The sequence below is a fragment of the Triticum aestivum genome, chromosome 3D, assembly GCF_018294505.1.
Source record: "Triticum aestivum cultivar Chinese Spring chromosome 3D, IWGSC CS RefSeq v2.1, whole genome shotgun sequence".
Lineage (NCBI taxonomy): Eukaryota > Viridiplantae > Streptophyta > Magnoliopsida > Poales > Poaceae > Triticum > Triticum aestivum.
In genome coordinates, this window is record NC_057802.1 from 2,215,748 (window position 1) to 2,228,951 (window position 13,204).

Here is a 13,204-nt window from a genome sequence, read left to right on the forward strand (position 1 = left end):
GTGTTCCTCCGGTAAACGGGAGTTGCACAATCTCATAGTCATGGGAACATGTATAAGTCATGAAGAAAGCAATAGCAACATACTAAACGATCGGGTGCTAAGCTAACGGAATGGTTCAAGTCAATCACGTCATTCTCCTAATGAGGTGATCCCGTTAATCAAATGACAACTCATGTCTATGGCTAGGAAACATAACCATCTTTGATTAACGAGCTAGTCAAGTAGAGGCATACTAGTGACACACTGTTTGTCTATGTATTCACACATGTATTATGTTTCCGGTTAATACAATTCTAGCATGAATAATAAACATTTATCATGATATAAGGAAATAAATAATACTTTATTATTGCCTCTAGGGCATATTTCCTTCACTCCCCCCCATTACCCTCCTTCTACCTATCTTTCTCTCTCTTTATTACTCCTAGCTAACTACACCACCTTCATTAATGCATCTCCTTTCTCTTTTTCCTTCCCCCTCCACTAGTTGAACTTGTCTCCTCCCAAACTAGCTAGCTAGGTAGATCTAGCATTTAGTGAAGTGACCTATGTACCTCCCTAACTAGATCTAGCCTTGTCAAGAAGAGCTTTGTCCACTTTTGATCATTCCATAGGTGTGTGTGTGGCAACACCTATCAACATCATCATCACCGTGCTCGATCTCGAGATAGGTTATTAAAAATTTATGCTTTTGCAAGAATGGAAATATGTGTATGTGTGCGATATGACATAATCGGGCGATATGATGGAAATTGGGTGTGTGGCATGAGTTGCCGCCGAATTGTGCTTGTGAGTTGCCTATGTTTTGCCGAAATGTCGATTTATTTTTGTTTCGGCGAATTCTGGGTAAACTCTATATGTCCTATTTTTAGGGAAGGTCATGCCGAATTTTTATATGACTTTGATGCATGCATGCATTTTTATAATTAATTTGTTTATTATTACCGTGCAGGCGTTCATGATGGTAAGTGGAACGATGGTGGACAGGTGGTTGCGGTCGACGGTGCAGGACATGAAAGAAAATAACCTGACAGAGATTTTATGTCCGTGTCAAAGATGCAAATGATGAGTTTGGCTCGACCCCTATGACGATGGTCGTGTGATGGTGCACCTGCTCATGACTGGTTTCATGGATGGCTATACTTGGTGGATAATTGAAGATGAGGATGATGATGTTGAGGACGCCGACGGGGCAGGCAATGACGACACGGGGCAAGACGAAGAGATGATCGATAATGGCGGAGAAGAAGGGGCCGGACATGGCGGCGGAGAAGGGGTCGGACATGGCGGCGGAGAAAACATGGACTCCATGGTGCAGACTTCGTCAGTACTAAGTTCAATCATGCGGGACCCTCATGTTCAAGCACTGCTTCGCAAGGAGACGAGTACTGACAGAGCTGCTTCTAGAGAGGAGGCCAAGCTGCAGCAACTGGTGGTAGACTCGAACACTCCATTGTATCATGGTTGCGATCCCGAGGTGACCCGCTTGAGTTTCACGCTCGAACTCCTGAAGACGAAGGCTAAAAACAAATGGACCGACACTAGCCTCGATGAGCTTCTCAAGTACCTAAAGGATGTTCTTCCCGCGGGGAATCTATGTCCTACTAGTGTGGATGAGGCCAAGAAGATCGTGTGCCCTCTTGATCTGCCACACCTTAGATACCATGCATGCATCAACGATTCCATAATTTATTGGAAGGAGCACGCGGAAAAACCCAGCTGTCCGGTGTGAAATGCTTCTCGATACAAGAAGGCCGGGAAGAAATCTCCCCAGAAAAGTTGTATGGGACTTACCGATCACTCCCTGTCTGCAATGTTATTTTGTAGATCCCAAGGAAGTAAAGCTCAAGAGTTGGCACGCGGAGAGGACAAAGCCCGACGATGGAGATGATCCGAAGCTGAGACACCTCGTGGATGGAAGCCAGTGGAGAGCGTTCAAGGGAGAATATCGGTATTTCGCATGTGATGCAAGGAACATCGTGCTCGGCGCGTGTACCGATGGCATGAATCCATTTGGCAACCAGAACACCAACCATAGCACATGGCCCGTGTTCGTATGGATGTATAACCTCCCCCCCTGGTTGTGCATGAAGTCGAATTACATACACATGAGCATGCTAATTCAAGGGCCGAAACAACTGGAAAATAATATTAATCTGCATCTGGGGCTACTTCAGGAGGAGTTAGACATGTTATGGAAAACACCGGCCAAGACATGTAGGGTAACGTGACAGGAAAAAAAATTCCGACCTACGCACCAGCCCAGGACCACTATGAAGACTGCATACATGGTTTGATCTTTTTCGTTACCGACTCGTAGCGCAGCGGGAAGTAGAGTCGATGACGATCGGCGGTGCAGATCCCCGCAGCTAGGATTTACAACCTCCCAACCGCGAGGATGTATACCCTCATCTGCTCCTCAGACAACCCTCCGGGAGGCGGTCGAACAGCCCCCCCGGACGGTGTCGCGGACAGCCCTTCGGGAGGACCTTCGAAACTCGAACGGTCACTCGGACAGCCCTTCGGGAGGACCTTCGAAACTCGGACGGTCACACGGACAGCCCTTCGGGAGGCACTCACGAACTAAGACCGAAACTATGATCTCTCTACAGGGTTGCACACATACGGTGTCATCTATCCGGCAGGGCTTCGCCGTCCAGAACTAGTTCCTGCCGGAACCCAGACAGCCTTACGGCTCTACGAAACTCTTTTCGTGGGAGGGAGAGAAGAAGCCAGATAATGCATGGCATGTGTATGAGAGCAAAGGATGAGTGTGGAGGGCTGCCCCTCCACCTCTATTTATAGGAAATCACAAGGGGTAGGGTAGTTTCACAAAAAACCCAAAATGCACATGAATGAAGTCCTTCCACAAGGACCTAGTAGTGAAACCAATGAACAAGAGGGTCCCCAAGGGGGGATACCCCATGTGGCCGGCCACACCCCCATGAGGGGCCCACAAAATGGCTCCTATCCATCCATGTCATCCCCAAGATCTTTTGGAGCAAAGCCCCAAAAGGTGGCTTTCCATAAAGTAACCATAAAGCTGATTTTCACTATTCACGACGACATTTTTCAGCGTCTGATCGAACTGAAAATATTTATGTGGGCTAAGAACATTTCAAGTACCCACTAAAATGATTTTAACGCGTTCCGAAACAATTCCGGTTTTAGTGATCTTCATCTGCGAAACGCATTTGAAGTGGCTCCGGCAGCTCCGGAACATTTCCGGTTTTTATCTGAGAAAATTCCAAAAAGCTTCCAGAATGATTCTGGCATCCTCCAAAAATTATCAGGCATGTGCTGAAACCAATTTGACTTAATGGTGTATCCCGAAACAACTTTTCGGTATCATCGAAACTTATCCGATGACCTCTCTCTGCGGTATGATTCCGCTGTCCGAAACTTTTCGGTGTCCGAAACTTTTTCGGTGATTTTCTCTCAGTCCCTGTCTAGTATTCAGCAGATAGATGACCCTTAAGCGTGTGACCCTATAGGTTTGGTGAAGTATAGACATGACCTGGAACCCCTTCCGATCAATGATCAACATCGGAGCCGTGGACACCCATATTGACCCCTATACCCGCACGAATAAATATTCGAGTGAACCTCCAGTTGCCGTGTGCTATTCCTGTTGCTTCGCGATATGTTACAAATACCCGAGGTGAGACATGTTGGCATTCCCATGGATCAACAACTTGTCCACTATGCTAGTTACCTCGTTACCGGTTTTGTTCTCTTTTCTCATTTCCGTGTTCCAGCATCCCAATGATCAAATCACACTGTGTCTGGCCAGACGATGATGGATACCGTAACACCGAGAGGGCCCGAGAATATCTCTCCATCGTCGGAGGAGCCAATCCCAATCTTGAGCTATCAAGTTACTTGACACACTTTTCCATGAACCCGTAAGCCGCCGTAATAGCCACCCATTTACGGATGACGTTTAACAAACCCCAAAGTTCATGAAGCAAGCATGAAGAAACTCGATACTCTCATGGTCTAAGGAATCATGCAAACGTTAACCATCTCTGTGTTATGCACCATTAACTTGTGACGAATGAATCTCTTAGCATAACATCAATCCGGGTCAATTCAACACAAATGTTCTCTTAACATTGTGCCCTCAAAATTGCTGGCATAGACATGCCCATGATCAGGAAAACAGAACCATCATGCAACACTTGAGCTAGTCTTAGAGGCCAGACTAGGAATACTTCTTACCGTTTATTATTCCACACGTGCATATGAGTCTTCCTCCGAGCCTCGTGGATATTGCAGACTCGAGAATCATTGCAGTTATAGCATGGAACATAAACATAATTATGAACTCAGAGATAAATAATATCATTTATCATTGCCTCTAGGGCATATCTCCTACAGACTCCCACTTGCACTAGAGTCAATAATCTAGTTAATGCTAATGCATTTTACACCTATGGCATACCGGTGTAAAAAATGCTTCGCATGTGGTATAGCCTCATGTCCACCAGATCTGACAACTTCAGCTCCATGTGTATCTCTGCATATCCTCGCGTTTTCACGCTTTCACAAAATTCATATTTTGTGTGGACTTGGCTTTGTATGTATGTGAATCACAGGTCGAACCTGGATTCCTCAGACTGAGTTATGGAGCAACTATCTGCAGTAGTGTCCCATTGTCAAAAGCCATCTTGGAACCATACTAAGTTCATGAATGAACTATATGATTCAACATCTTCTTTGTCGCTTCTAAAGCGTCAACAAATTCCAACTAACTGTGCCACCACATTGTGTGTTACACAAAACCCTTAATTTAAATCGAAAATCGCATGGAGAAAAGATGAAGACTGTATCGATGTAACATTTTACAACGAACTCTTCATGATCTCTGCTTGCGAGAAAACCATGTCATCAGTACTTACTCTAGTACTCTGTGACATCTTTCATTGTTGTCCCATGATCAGTAATTTGATCACTTTGGTATCCATACTCGCAACACCTTGGGAGTATCGGACATATCTGGTTGTTTTACATACCATGGAATACATGATTAATCCAAACACAAGAGTGTGTGGAATCTCAATCATGTATATTACTCATCAGTGTTTTGGGACACCGAGTCTTGCAAAAACTCTTTCCATGTGACTTTGGCAAGAATCACTCCTTGGCGTTTTAAATGCTAAAAGGTTTTAGCATCTTGTCAATATGTATTCATTGCTTAGCCCCATTAGGTAAATCTATCTCCATAGATCATCATGCCTAATATTGAGGCTATTTAGCCTAAGCACTTCATCGAAAAACTATTTTCAAATGAAGTCCTAATTCGTGTCAAGAAATTTATTTCCAATTAACAATGTGTCAAGCACACAAGGTTTTTAGAAATATTATTACGCTCCCACTTACTTTCTTGAAATACAAGCATCTTCGTTACCCATTGATGAAGTCAAGCCCCTTTGACCATTTCATCAAAGCACGAAGATTCCAACTCCATTTTGCTCTCTTCTGTCCATCGCTGGAACTCTGAAGTTTGCACCCTTACTAGCATCCTCTAGATAGACAAAATGCTTTGGAATGTAACACATGCAAGTCCTTGGTTTCATTTCCATCAGATGGAAATCCTATTGTCATCCATGTTTCATATCTCATGATTGAAATATGTATTAATTGCTAGTTCAACCCGAACCGACTAAGCATCGCTACGATGAAAACAACCTCATCGTAGTCAACTCTTGAACTTGTTATTTCAACAAGTCGAGCTTTATGGATAAAACATTTTTATCCGTATCAGTTTTAAGTTCCATAAATATTCGTTAGACTCTAAGTCTTCCGAAAGGTGTATTAAGGTTTGAATCTTGAATCACTTATATGGAAACTAACTCGGGTTGTATTGGCATTTAGCCAATTCCGGAGTCAGGGTCCATCAACGCTTCCTTGTGTATCGTAGGTATAATGTTGTCTAACAACAATATCTCGTTTGCGCACCTGAGAGGTTTGCACGAGCCTTGCCTGCGTGGTTCAGCTGCAAGTTCGACCGAAGTTCATACATTTTATTGTAGAGACTTCCGTATCAGTCGCAGTAGGAAACTCTGGAATTACTTCCAAGGTCTCTTTCCTTTGATCTGATGACGTAGATACTGTTTATCTCGTCGAGTTGCACTATTCTCCCACTCACCTTTTTGAAAGAACCATTCTCTTTAAAAGCACACCGTTTCGCGACAAAACTATTTGCCTCGGTATAGTGAGGGAGGAATACCCAACATTTTGGTATAACCTACAAAGTAGCACTTGTCTGATTTGGAATAGGTTTTTAACCTTTTACACAAGCCCCATATTCCAAATGTTAAGAAAAGATATAACATGGTTGGGCGTACCATACCATGGCTTCATTTCAACAGACCCGATGTAGCTCTTTTCAGTGTAAAAGCCGCGGTCTCTAAAGCATCACTTTAAAAGGGATAATGGCAAATTTATTTATGTCATCTTTGACCTTACCATGTCATAAATGGTTTGATTACATCTTCACAGACATTCCACTCATAGTGGTGTTCCGAGAGGTGTAAGTTATGAAACTCTTTTCACAACTCATTAGACATTCGCTAAACTTGTAACTCAGATATTCATTTCCGCAATCAAATTGTAGAAACATAATTTCCTTGTTACAATAAGTTCTACTTCATTTTTGAAAACCTTTTGAATGATTTCAAAAGATCCAGACTTACGTCTTATCAAGCAAATATCCATATCTCTACTTGATTCATTTCTGAAGATAGATTAATCCACTACTTGCAACAACATTTATTGAACTACACACATCAAAATGTATGATCACCAACAAGTTTGTTGCCCGTTCCTTATGGTCTGCGAACAGTATTTCAGTCACTTCACTTTTCGGAGGAAAGTTGCAAGTGTCAGATGATTAAAAATCAAACGACATCAAAATCCATCATAATGGAATTTTTCCGTGCAGGTTTCTCCAATGTGACCAAATGTAGTGCCTCATATGTGTGGTATTCTCATAGTCTTGCGACATTTAGCGTCAGTGTTATGGATGTATCATTTTACCATCAATATTCATAACATGCATCACATCTAGGATGGAAGCATGGCCCTTCATGTTATTCATAATACTGAACAACAATTGTTCTTTTATGAACAACCCTTTTGCAATAAACATTATGCAATGGGCTAGAGTGTAAGAAACTCTAAAATGAATTATGAAAGTAAACCCAGAGGTATTGTATTATTATCAATATTCATAACATACATCTCATTCATAATGAAAGTATGGCCCTTGTGTTATTCATAACATCGAACATAAAAAGTTCTCTTATGAACAACCTTCTTGCAAGATACCTTATGCAATGGGCTAGAGTTTGTAAAACTCTAAATGAATTATGAAAATAAATACAGACGGCAATACACCGATGGAAGGTATAGTAACATTTACTATGTTCCTGTGTATACCTTAACCTCATTTCTGGCTAGCCTTTTAGGCCATAGTAGCTCTTACATTGATTCGTAACAGAATGCAATCAAGTGGGTATCTTTGTGATTAACTCACAATACCCAAGAATTAGTGATTAACATGTTTAACCATAATTCCCAAGAACTATATCTTTGACCAGCCTACTATACATCAAAAACTTGTATGACATTCATACATGAGCTGGATATTCCAGTCATCTTTCTTTCTGCCTTTATACTTCTAAAAGTTTAACTTTTAGTATTTCTCCTACTCGCAAAAGAAGCACCCAACTTAAGAGTGGCGTTAGCCCCGGACTTCCTAGGCGTGTAAGTCATACTATCACCCTTTGGACACTTCCTTTCTCTTTAAGTTGTTGTTTTATTCACCTTTCATTATATGACAGGTGTTCTTCTGGATCCCTTTCCCAACAGTCAAATGCATAGTAAACACTTTTACTAATACTTGCAAACAAACATTGCTTTGTTTGTATCTGAAAATAATTTTCAGTTCCATGAATATCATATAACTATCCCAACTTTTGAAGTTTGGGTTTCATGGAAGCAAACATATTCCATTTGACCGTAACAAAATTCTAGCTTTTGGATCGAAGGACGAGAGTCACATGATCCATAGCATTAGCGGGAGGATACGGAAAGCATGCGATAGGACAAAATCCTTCTCGGCACTTTTGAGGACAATCCTCACATTACGTTACCAAACATAAAGTTTTAACCAGATATTTAACAGCTATTCAATTTTAACAGGGAAGGTGCAAACGTGAGCCATTATTCTACAACTATTTTGCAAGAAACACTTAGACAGTGTTCATAATTAATTGCACTGAGAATTAAACATGTTAATTCAACAGTGCGCTCCCACTCAAATCAATATCTCTCATAATTGATTTAGAGTGATTCAAGATCCATATTTCTATTCGATGCCATTGACGGGTTCATCACTGATGACACGAATTTCAATCGGTAGGCCAACTTGCCGATCACATCTCTATGTGATTCTTGTTCATCTTTCGATGGGCGTGTTCCGAGCTCAGGACTCTCCTGCCTGAACATCAAAGACAACCAAGTGATCTTGCTGCGAGGTCTGACCTCACCCGCCTCATTCCTCTTGATTCATTCGTGCTCATGTGTACATGGCGCACCCCGAAAAGATATGAATTTTAGACGGTGCTACACTTGGGTGAACACTAACTACTTTGATATTTTAAGTGAGAGATCACCCTAATAAAAAGCGACTACCGCGCAATCAAGAAGGGTGCATCATAAGGGATAAACATCTTAGGCAATTCATAATAGCATGATATGGTATATCCCTTTCTGACGGAGAAGTCTTTCATTTCTTCGTCTTCGGCATTCGCGTCGGTGTTCACCTTCGCGAAGATTGCCACCACCTTGTCGATGCACCAGATAATATTGCTATCTCTATAGCTAATAAAATAAGTGCATTACTTAAGGTTGACACGCAGGTCATTAAAGTGACAATCATATGGCTCCAGCCATCATGCCGAATCATGACACGCACGTCATGTTAATTACATCATATATTCATCTCACACATAATCAAATTGAATATGAGCATTGCTATACCACATCACATGCACATCCTGCAAAACCAAGTTAGACGCCTCTAATCGGTTTATGTAAAATTTTATTTTACGTGGCTTCTAAGGTTTTGACTTAAACCGCAGCTACCAACGTTTATCATCAAGTATGATTATTCAAGTTGATAGATTAACATCTCGGGGTGTATGAAACACGAGATAATTAAATCTCGAGCCCCATACTAAACTTCATCATACGCATGACCCCCCGTGCAGATCATATCTGTAATGCCCTTTCATCTGCGAATTTCATCTTTCTTTTGACTACGGCAGAACCCAAAGAATTGATAGCTCAATCAGGATCACCATGATGTCTCGAGATTCCACCATGCTGTCTAGAGATTGAGCAAACGCAAATTCTAGGGAAGCAACAAGAACCTCGGGTAACAGATTTCATCTGTCACCCGCATAAATAATTTTTAGCAATAGATCTCATCTACTACCTAATTATATATATGCAATACCCATACATCTCCATGTATTCTAGATCGAAACCTGCATCTACGCATAGCACGACTCTTGATGCCACTGTAGGGTAACGGGACAGAAAACAAAAAAAAATCGACCTACGCACCAGCCCAGGACCACTATGGAGACTGCATACATGGTTTGATCTTTTTCGTTACCGACTCGTAGCGCAGCGGGAAGTAGAGTCGATGACGATCGGCGGTGCAGATCCCCGCAGCTAGGATTTACAACCTCCCAACTGCGAGGATGTATACCCTCATATGCTCCTCAGACAACCCTCCGGGAGGCGGTCGAACAGCCCCCCCGGACGGTGTCGCGGACAGCCCTTCGGGAGGACCTTCGAAACTCGAACGGTCACTCGGACAGCCCTTCGGGAGGACCTTCGAAACTCGGACGGTCACACGGACAGCCCTTCGGGAGGCACTCACGAACTAAGACCGAAACTACGATCTCTCTACAGAGTTGCACACATACGGTGTCATCTATCCGGCAAGGCTTCGCCGTCCAGAACTAGTTCCTGCCGGAACCCAGACAGCCTTACGGCTCTACGAAACTCTTTTCGTGGGAGGGAGAGAAGAAGCCAGATAATGCATGGCATGTGTATGAGAGCAAGGGATGAGTGTGGAGGGCTGCCCCTCCACCTCTATTTATAGGAAATCCCAAGGGGGTAGGGTAGTTTCACAAAAAACCCAAAATGCACATGAATGAAGTCCTTCCACAAGGACCTAGGAGTGAAACCAATGAACAAGAGGGTCCCCAAGGGGGGATACCCCATGTGGCCGGCCACACCCCCATGAGGGGCCCAAAAAATGGCTCCTATCCATCCATGTCATCCCCAAGATCTTTTGGAGCAAAGCCCCAAAAGGTGGCTTTCCATAAAGTAACCATAAAGCTGATTTTCACTATTCACGACGACATTTTTCAGCGTCTGATCGAACTGAAAATATTTATGTGGGCTAAGAACATTTCCAGTACCCGCTAAAATGATTTTCAACACGTTCCGAAACAATTCCGGTTTTAGTGATTTTCATCTGCGAAACGCATCTGAAGTGGCTCCGACAGCTCCGGAACATTTCCGGTTTTTATCTCAGAAAATTCCAAAAAGCTTCCAGAATGATTCTGGCATCCTCCAAGAATTATCAGGCATGTGCCGAAACCAATTTGACTTAATGGTGTATCCCGAAACAACTTTTCGGTATCATCGAAACTTATCCGGACCTCTCTCTGCGGTACGATTCCGCTGTCCGAAACTTTTCGGTGTCCGAAACTTTTTCGGTGATTTTCTCTCAGTCCCTGTCTAGTATTCAGCAGATAGATGACCCTTAAGCGTGTGACCCTATAGGTTTCGGTGAAGTATAGACATGACCCGGAACCCCTTCCGATCAATGATCAACATCGGAGCCGTGGACACCCATATTGACCCCTATACCCACACGAATAAATATTCGAGTGAACCTCCAGTTGCCGTGTGCTATTCCTGTTGCTTCACGATATGTTACAAATACCCGAGGTGAGACATGTTGGCATTCCCGTGGATCAACAACTTGTCCATTATGCTAGTTACCTCGTTACCGGTTTTGTTCTCTTTTCTCGTTTCCGTGTTACGGCATCCCAGTGATCAAATCACACTGTTTCTGGCCAGACGATGATGGATACCGTAATACCGAGAGGGCCCGAGAATATCTCTCCATCGTCGGAGGAGCAAATCCCAATCTTGAGCTATCAAGTTACTTGACACACTTTTCCATGAACCCGTAAGCCGCCGTAATAGCCACCCATTTACGGATGACGTTTAACAAACCCCAAAGTTCATGAAGCAAGCATGAAGAAACTCGATACTCTCATGGTCTAAGGAATCATGCAAACGTTAACCATCTCTGTGTTATGCACCATTAACTTGTGACGAATGAATCTCTTAGCACAACATCAATCCGGGTCGATTCAACACAAATGTTCTCTTAACATTGTGCCCTCAAAATTGCTGGCATAGACATGCCCATGATCAGGAAAACAGAACCATCATGCAACACTTGAGCTAGTCTTAGAGGCCAGAATAGGAATACTTCTTACCGTTTATTATTCCACACGTGCATATGAGTCTTCCTCCGAGCCTCGTGGATATTGCATACTCGAGAATCATTGCATTTATAGCATGGAACATAAACATAACTATGAACTCGGAAATAAATAATATCATTTATTATTGCCTCTAGGGCATATCTCCTACAAGACATGGGACGCCAGCAAAGGCGAGTATTTTTATAAGAGAGCTGCGCTGATCACGACGGTGCACGACTATCTCGGTTACCTTGACTTTTTGTCTGCTAAGCACAGTCAAGGTTTGCAGGATGGCCTCGATGATGGTACTGACGTCGACATCGACACCGACGGCGCCAGCACCAATGGCGGCGCCGAGACCGCGGGGAAGGTACCGGCGGGGAAGATACCGTCGCCAAAGCCGCTACCAAAAAGAAGAAGCAGAGGATACAAAAACCTAACAAACTCGGCATCGGACGACTGGTGATCACATGGATGGGCCCTGGCAAGTTTGAGCCATTAGAGCCGGAAGAACCTCGCGAGTGCTATGGGAACCAAGTAGGATGCATCCTACGGGAATGTGTGAGCATCAACGACGATGACTTAAGGAGTAAAGAACATTTGAGGCAGTTGCTCCTGACGAAGTTGCACAAGAGATTCAAGTTCACCGACCGGGATGCTAGCATAGAACAACCGTGGGACGATCCGAAGATGAAAAAGATTAACAATCACGCCATGGGCATGTTCAACAATGATTTGGCCTCCAGGAAAGGGAGGGTGAAACAAGCTCGCTCCCGTGCTTGCAGTCGTCGCTAGGTGGTCTACGGATATGGATGTAATTTCTACTTCTAGTGTTCTTTATACTACCTTGGCAGTAGATGAATAGATCGGAATTTTTCCCCGCAAAAAGAAAACTAGAAGGTAATAATATGAAATCTAGAAGCACCAACAAGATCACAATGAGTATAATATTGGCGGCTGCTAGGCGTCAACTGACTGATTTTCTGAAGAGAGATCAGTCGGGTCGCCCGCCGTCCGATTCCTTCCTCTTAGCCGTTGGATGGGTCAAAAAGCACGCACGTCGTTCTCCTCTGGATCGCACGAATCAGACCAGCCCCTCCTTAGATCTAGTCCAGCCGTAGCAAGGCAACACCACGCCACCGCTGAGCCACCGCCGACAAGCGTTGCATCGCACCACCGGGAACCGTGATCTAGCGCTTCATTGCAGCACCGGGACGCCGTGGGCGAGCGCTCCATTGCAGCGCCGGATGCCGCCGCCGAGCTCCACTGCATCACCGGGAGCGCCGTCGAGAGCATCATTGCAACAGCGGGAGCCTCCGGCGTGGGCTCCATTGCAGCGGCTGACCATCGGGACGCCAGCGAGTGCTTCATTGCAACAACGGGAGCGGCGTGGGCTCCACTACAGCAGCTGACCATGGGGACGCCGGCGGGTGCTCCATTACATCACCGGGAGCTCTTCATTGCAACAGCGGGAGCCGCCGGCATGGGCTCCATGGCAAGCAGATGACCACCGGGGCGCCGGCGTGCGCTCCATTGCATCACCGGGAGCTCTTCATTGCAACTGCGGGAGCCGCCGGTGTGGGCTCCATTGCAGCAGCTGAGCGCCGGGACGCCGA